The sequence below is a fragment of the Pteropus alecto genome, unplaced genomic scaffold, assembly GCF_000325575.1.
Source record: "Pteropus alecto unplaced genomic scaffold, ASM32557v1 scaffold8, whole genome shotgun sequence".
Taxonomy (NCBI): Eukaryota; Metazoa; Chordata; class Mammalia; order Chiroptera; family Pteropodidae; genus Pteropus; species Pteropus alecto.
In genome coordinates, this window is record NW_006494609.1 from 10,167,950 (window position 1) to 10,175,501 (window position 7,552).

The window sequence follows — 7,552 nt, forward strand, 5'->3', positions numbered from 1 at the left end:
ATATGCCCACATTCCGGTAAACAATGTATGTGAATCTAACTGCAATGTGCTTTTAAAATGTGTGTTCTCCTTACGTAAAGGGTAGGACTCTAAGATTGGAATAAAAAATAAAAAAACAGAATAGAGCACCAGCATTTGAGATTTGGAAATCCAGTTGAGAGTGCAAATCCATTAGGTGCTATTTTCCCTAACTATAAATGAGGAACTGAGTCTCAAAGGAATTGATGACTTTTCCAGGATCCCACAGGTCGATCTACTTCCAAAGTTCATCCCACTAAACCAGGGGTCAGACAAATTCAGGCCAAATTTGGCTTGCTGCCTGTTTCTGTAAATACTGTTTTACTGGAGCATAGCCATGTTCACTCACATATGGTCAATGACTGTTTTCACAGTACAATGGCAGAGTCTCGCTGTTCCAACAGAGACCATGTGGCTGGCAAAGCCTCAAATATTTACTACCTGGCCCTTTACAGATCATTTTTCAGACTCCTGTGCTGTACTATGCTGTCTGCTTCATCTCTGGGCTACTTTCAACAAAGAAATGATAATCAGTATGGTCAAAGAAATAAGACACCAGCTTTTGTTTCCATTATCATTGCTCAAATACCTGATAAACAAGGTTTATCCATTAATATTTTGGATTCTTTGTTGTAAACAAAATGGAACAAATTTGATGAAGGTAAGTCAAAAGAAGTTTCTGGATAGGTAAGAGCTCCTGAATCCAAAGAAAGAGCTGAAGGACAAAGCTTTGGAGGTACCAGGGATGGTGAGCTCTGCCAAAGCCCTGGCTGCAGAACTCACCCTTGTGGGCACTGCTTTTGTGCTGTCACCCTAGGGACTCCAGCATAGCACCTCAGGTGGAACAATGCTCTCCTCTCCACACTCCATGCAGCAAGAGAAAGTTTTCATCCAAGCCCCAAGATTTGAGGCCCAAACAGAGCATCTGAATATTTGTGCTTTGACAACATGGCTCTTTGGTCACCAGGAGTGCAGAGGAGTATGTATGTCCACCATTTCTGTCAGCCTCTGGAGGGAGGGGCAGAACATGTCATAGGATATGTTCCCAAGTCCGAGGGATATCCAAATGCTGAGCTGGAAACATAGTAAATGTGTATTATACCATCTCTTTGGCTTTTATAGTGATCATTCTAATCATCTACCAACTAAAATACAAATATCTCCATCATTTTCTCCCAGCGTGTAGGCACAAATGATAAAATATAAACATTATATCTAACTTTTGATAGCTCTGGAAGTAGAACCTCAGTACCCAGCTCGTGCACACACACACACTCGTACATGCGCATGTGCACACACACACACTTACTTTCAGAATACTTTCCCTTCTGTAGCAACTGGAGAGGCTCCCAGGGGTATCATAGTCTACTTATGAACACGTATATTACCTCCTCTTGCAAGTGTTTAAAAAATTACCTTTGCTCCCTTCTGTGTTGATGTTTCATAATCCCTTAGTGTCACCATTTTTGACATTAGGTTGCACCAAGACATGCTCCCTTCACTTTGTTTCTTTTGCCAGACCAGCTTTAAATCATCACTCCATACTCCCTTGGCCACCACCCATATGGCTGCCATCTGTCACCTTGGGGCCATGCTTCAACAGCTTCACTCAAGCTGCCACCTGCATTGTTAGACTCCCAGGTTTGCAGCCTCCACACCTACAGCTCCCTCTGGCTGTTGCTGTGGGATATTTTGCTCCCAGCTTATCTCTCTTTGCTCTGTTTAACTGTCAGCCCATTGGGGGCCGCTGCTCATTCACCCTCCCATAGCCCCCTTAAAAAAGTTGGGGAACAATTCCCTTCTCCTTGTATAAATAGCTTTTAAATAGCAAGTATCTAGATATTGAGATTTAAAACTCCTAGCTCGAATATGCAACTTATTTTTCCTCCCTAGATTGTGCACATCATGTTCAATGGTTAGACTGAGTTTGGTTCAAGTAACAATGAACGTGTGATACTCAGAGCTGTCACCCTGTAACAGGGAACACGTAATACTCAGAGCCATCACCCTACTCTGATCCTCAAGCTCTGTGGTTAATTCCAACATGTCTTGGATCCTTTTTCTAAAAGAGTTCTTTTCAGGGGGTCCTATAATCCCCTTTTGAAATTTCTCCCTTATCAATTAAACTTCAAGTCCATCGATGTATCTGAAAACATATCATTTGCACTCTTCAAATTCCTTTTCTAGAAGGCACCTTTGCCACTATATAAAATTGTTAATTCAAATATATATGAGGAATGGAGAAAATTCTGAGTCACACACTAATCTTTGTTTCTTCAATTAGAAAATTCTTTTAATAATCTTATATTTATGTTTTCCTTCGTTAAAGCTTGATTTTTTTTCTATTGAGACATTTTAAACACAAACAGAGGATTTTCAACCTTTTCCATCTTTTATCTCTTCCTTCTACTTACTCAGAAATGAAGATTAAAAATTAGAAAATAGTTCATTTTTGGAGAAAGTTTACTACATGCCAGAAATTATTTTAAACATTCCATATAAATTACCATTTCAACCCTCAACACAATACTATAAGCTAATGAGTTAGGTGTGATTATCATCATCCTTGTTTTATAGATGGAAATGTTAAGGCACATAGAGTGTGACATAATAAGAAATACATATTTGGTCTCTGGCCTTGGCTTTTGATGATATTTAATGTCTGCCCTTACTTCCTGGCACACAGTTCCTCAAACCCTTGGTATCTCTGAAGTGATAAGCTTCTTTCTGTATGCCAATGAGATGACCGGATGCTCCTGGATAGCTTCAGAATGGGGGCTAGTTGCCAGAGAAACTCACCAGTGATTATAAGGTAGGAACTTTCAGCCCCACCCCTCAACCTTCAGGAAGAGAGAGAGTCTGGAGTTTGAATCAATCATCTATTTAATCAATCATGGCTGTGTAATGAAGCTTCTGTAAAAATCCTGCATGACAGGGTTCAGAGAGCTTCCAGGAGGTGTTGAGAGAATGACCTGTCAGGAGAGGGCAAGGAAGCTCCATGCCCTTCCCCCACACACTGCCCTACCCATTTCATTTATCTGGCAGTTCTTGAGGCCTATTCTTTTACAGTAAATGGGTAATCTACTAAGTAAACTATTTTCCTGAGTTTGGTGAGCCATCCTGAGATCTCTGAGTCATTCTAGCCAAGGAGAGTATTGTGGGAACCTCCAGTTTATAGCCACGTTGGACAGAAGTTGTGGGTAACTGGAGAACCCACTACCTGTAACTGGCATCTGAGGTTGGGAGTAGCGGGGGTGTCTGGTGGGACTGATGTCTTAACCTGTGGGATCTGACACTAACTCCAGGTCAATAGCATCAGAGTTGTATTGAATCGTAGGACACTTAGCTGGTGTCCACAAAGATCTGAAGAATTGCTTGGTGTGAGAAAACAAAACAAAACATACATTTGGTGGCCAAAAGTATTGAGAGCAGAGTATGAAAAGAGTGAAGAAAGAAAACCAGTGAGTGTTTTTCTTTTGGTATGGCACCATTCGAAGTCACTCTATTAGTATGTGGCAGTCAGAAACTGATCCCATGTAGTCTGACTCCAGAATCTATACTTCTAAAAATTATATTTACTGTCTTTAATAATAGACGTTTATGAAAAGATAGGAAAAATCTGTCCTTCAATTGCTTAGTTTAGTTCACTATTAGTTACTTATTTCTTTTATTTAATACAAATAATGAGAATGTAATTCTTTTGATATAATTGATTTTTTTCAGTACCTAATCAGTAGAGAATATTTCATAGCTATTAGATAAGTACTCTGATTTATATTATTATTTTTTACTTATATTTCCCCTAGGTTATTCCTTTCTTCTTTATGTACAGTTATATTCTGAAATAAAGTTCAGTTCAACCAGATCTCATTGTATACCTTGTTAACTATTGAATACTCAATGCTTAGCACAATTTCTAGAATGATTTTTTGTGCTCAAAATTTGCTGAATAAATATATATTAATTAATTAGTACCAGCTCTGTGCTGTATTTTAAGGTTAAAAAGATAAAATGAGATGGGGGTTCTCGAATTTATTACACAGATATATAAAAAAAGTGTAATGTGGTAAATGCTGAGACAGGTAAATTCAGAATGCTAGGAAATATGGAGGGTTGGTGCATATTTGTGCTTCTATGACATTTAAAGAAGTGGAAATTTAAAAAACTGAATCACATAGTGGAAATTTAAAAAACTGAATCACATAGCTTTTTTTTTTGTTTTCTATTATGTACACACACACATTCCTTTTTTTCTGTCTCGTTTGAGGATAATCTGCTAATGGTACCACTATAATCTCTGCGAATAACTAAAGGGAGATGGATTTGTCCTGACAAATGCTTTACAAATTGAAACATTAGTGGTCAGTGTGTTTTCTGTTTAGTATCAGTAGCCACAGACTTGGGTTCTTTTGATCTTTGTAAAAATGACTAATTATCCTTTCATAGCCAAAGAAAAGTTCCATTCCTAAAGGTATGTTCTACATCTATTTCAGCTTGGTTCACACTTAAGTTTTGTTTTCTCTCCCCACCATCGATACTTGGCTGCCTGACTTAATGTTGGGAATTTTCTCCAGCTCACCCTGGCTTCAGTTAAAAGTATATATCCTTACTGCTTTCCTGGCCAAGACATATTCTGATACACTGCATTCTCTTACCGTATCTTGTTGGCCAAAATAGATTATGTTAATCTATTTCCGATGGACATACTTTTACCTATTATATGCTGTGGGAAATAAAGAAAAAAAGAAATCCTAGTCCCTGTCCTCAAATATTTAAAATGTGGCTAAAAAGACTAAATTTGTGTTCAGGAAACAACTTCAGAACAAAGAAATTAAGTAATCAAGAGGTAAAATGTGTGGAACAGTTAATAACAATTATAGGAAAAAATTTTCATTACATCATAATCAAATTGCTGAAAACTAAAGACAATGGAAAAACAACTCAAAAACAACAAGAGAAAAAAGACCATCTAAGGGGGACAAACATCTGAATAACTGCAGATTTCTCATTGGAAACCATGAGTGTGAAGGAAATGGCAGGGCATTTATAAAGTGCTGAAATGAAATAAGAAAACTGCCAACTTAGAATTCAATATTCTGGAAAAAAGTCCTTCAGAGATGAGAAATAAAGGAAACTAAGAGAATTTGTTGTCAACAGACCTGCTCTAAAAGAATTGCTGAAGGAAGTTCTTTAAACAGAAAAGTAGTGATTCCGGCATGAAACCTGAGACCTCAGAAATGAAGGATGAGCAACAGAAATGGTAAGTATCTGGTAAGTCTAACAGATTCTTCTTCTCTTGAGTTCCTTAAAATATTTTTGACAGTTGAAAGCAAAAGTTAAAGCCTTTTCTCATGGAGTTTTTAATGCAGCTACATGTAATATATAAGTCTACTATAATCCTCTCCCCTACTATGCAAGTATAGTAGATGAGAGAATAAAAGGACTAATATAAGATTTTTACTTTCCATTTAAAATGGTACTATATTGATTCTAATTATAATGTGAAGAGTTTAATATTTTTTATAGTATTATCCCTGGAACGACCACAAATAAAACGACTTAAAGAAATTCATGAAAAATGTATTTAGAAAGTTAAAATAAAATACAAAATGTTAAGTAATCCTCCAAAAGACACAATAATGAAAAATGTAGAGCACAAACAGAAATTAAATATAAAATGGTAGACCTAAATCCAAACAGATCATATATTACATTAAATGTAAATGATCTAAACACACCAATTAAATGACAGAGGATGGCAGAATGGATTAAAATGGCTCCATTATTTGTCATATACCAGAAATTCACTTCAGATATAATTATATGATAGGATAAAAATGAGAGGATAGAAAGGGATATACCATGCAATCCCTGATGAAAATCTTGAGTGTCTGTATTAATATCAGACAAATTAAACTTCTAAACAAGGGATATTACTAGTGACAAAGTGGGATTACTACGCACTGGTAAAAAGGTCAGTTTACAAAAAGATACAACAATAACAAACAATAAATGTGTATGCATCTAACAGCAGAAGTTCAAAATACACAAAGCAAAGCTGACAAAAATCATGTGCCAGAGTTTGACAGTTTCTTACAAAGTTAAATAAACACCTGATGACCCAGCAATCTCACTCTTGAGTATTTACCTTAGAGAAATGAAAACTTGTGTTTACAGACAAACCTGTACAGGAATGTTTATATCAGCTCTACTCATAGTCATCAAAAACTGGAAACAACCCAAAGGTTCTTCAACTAGAGAAGATGAACACGCTGTGGCAATTCCATAAAGTGAACCACTAATCAGCAATAAAATGTGATAAAATACAGATACACCCAATAACTTGGATGAATCTCAAACGCATTATGCTCAAAATGTTACATACTGCATCATTCCTCTTCTATGTCATTCTTGAAGAGATTAAAGTATAAATAATGAGACACTTGATTCTTGCTTGGGCTTTGGAGATAAAGAGATGATATGATTATAAAGTAATAGCATAAAAAAAGTTTGAGGAGGTGATGAAACCCTTTTGAATCCTAATTGTGATGGTAGTTATATGAATCTCTCTATATATTAAAATTCATAGGACTATATACCAAAAAGTAAATTTCATTGTATGATAAATTTAAAATAATAAAATAAAATGCTAAACACCACAATCAGACTTTTCCAGAACTGTCCCATATATTGGGAATAATGGATGTATAATGTATGATGATCCCACTGTACATTATATATCCATTATCTCAACATCATTATCTTCAATTTTATCTCCTGATATTGGAGTAAGGCATTTTTTCTGCCTAGATTATTTTATTCTCCACCTCACAAACATAGAAATCAGAATAGGGGTTCTGTTTTGGGGAGAAGGGAAAGATTTGCAAGAGAGTTCTCAAGAATCATAGCATGATGATAATAGTTAACAACCTGATCATGGTGGTGTTTATATGAGTGGGTACATTTTTTTTTTCTAAATTCACCAGGTAATCTGCTTGTCCTTATACGCATAAAAAAAAAAAAAAAAGGTTTGAAATAAAAATTAAACAAATAAACAAACAAACATCCAGCCTTTAAAACCCATTGAAAATGTTAGGTCTCCTGAAGCCTTCCCCAGATTCCTAGAGAGTAATCACTTCTGCTTTAAAGCATCACAGTGTGACCATCCATCACAGTGTGACCATGCCTCAATTGTAAAATTTGTCATATTTTATTATAACCATTTATGCAAATGTGTGTGTCATTCTCACTGTCCTGACTGGAAATAGAGGGGATTAATCTTCCAATTCTTGCCACTCTACAAGCATATAGCTGGCACCAACGATGTATTGAATAAACATTGAAAAAAAAAGTATATAGTATGTCTGGTAATGGTTCACATAGGCCTTGGTTTCATTTCCTGGCACCTCACTGCTGGCCACCTTTCCCTAGCTTGAACATATCAGATGCCACATTATCAAAACAACTCTGATTTTCCCTTTGATTTTTTTGCTTGATAATTTTTTTGCTTGCCAATACCACTTTGATCTAATTA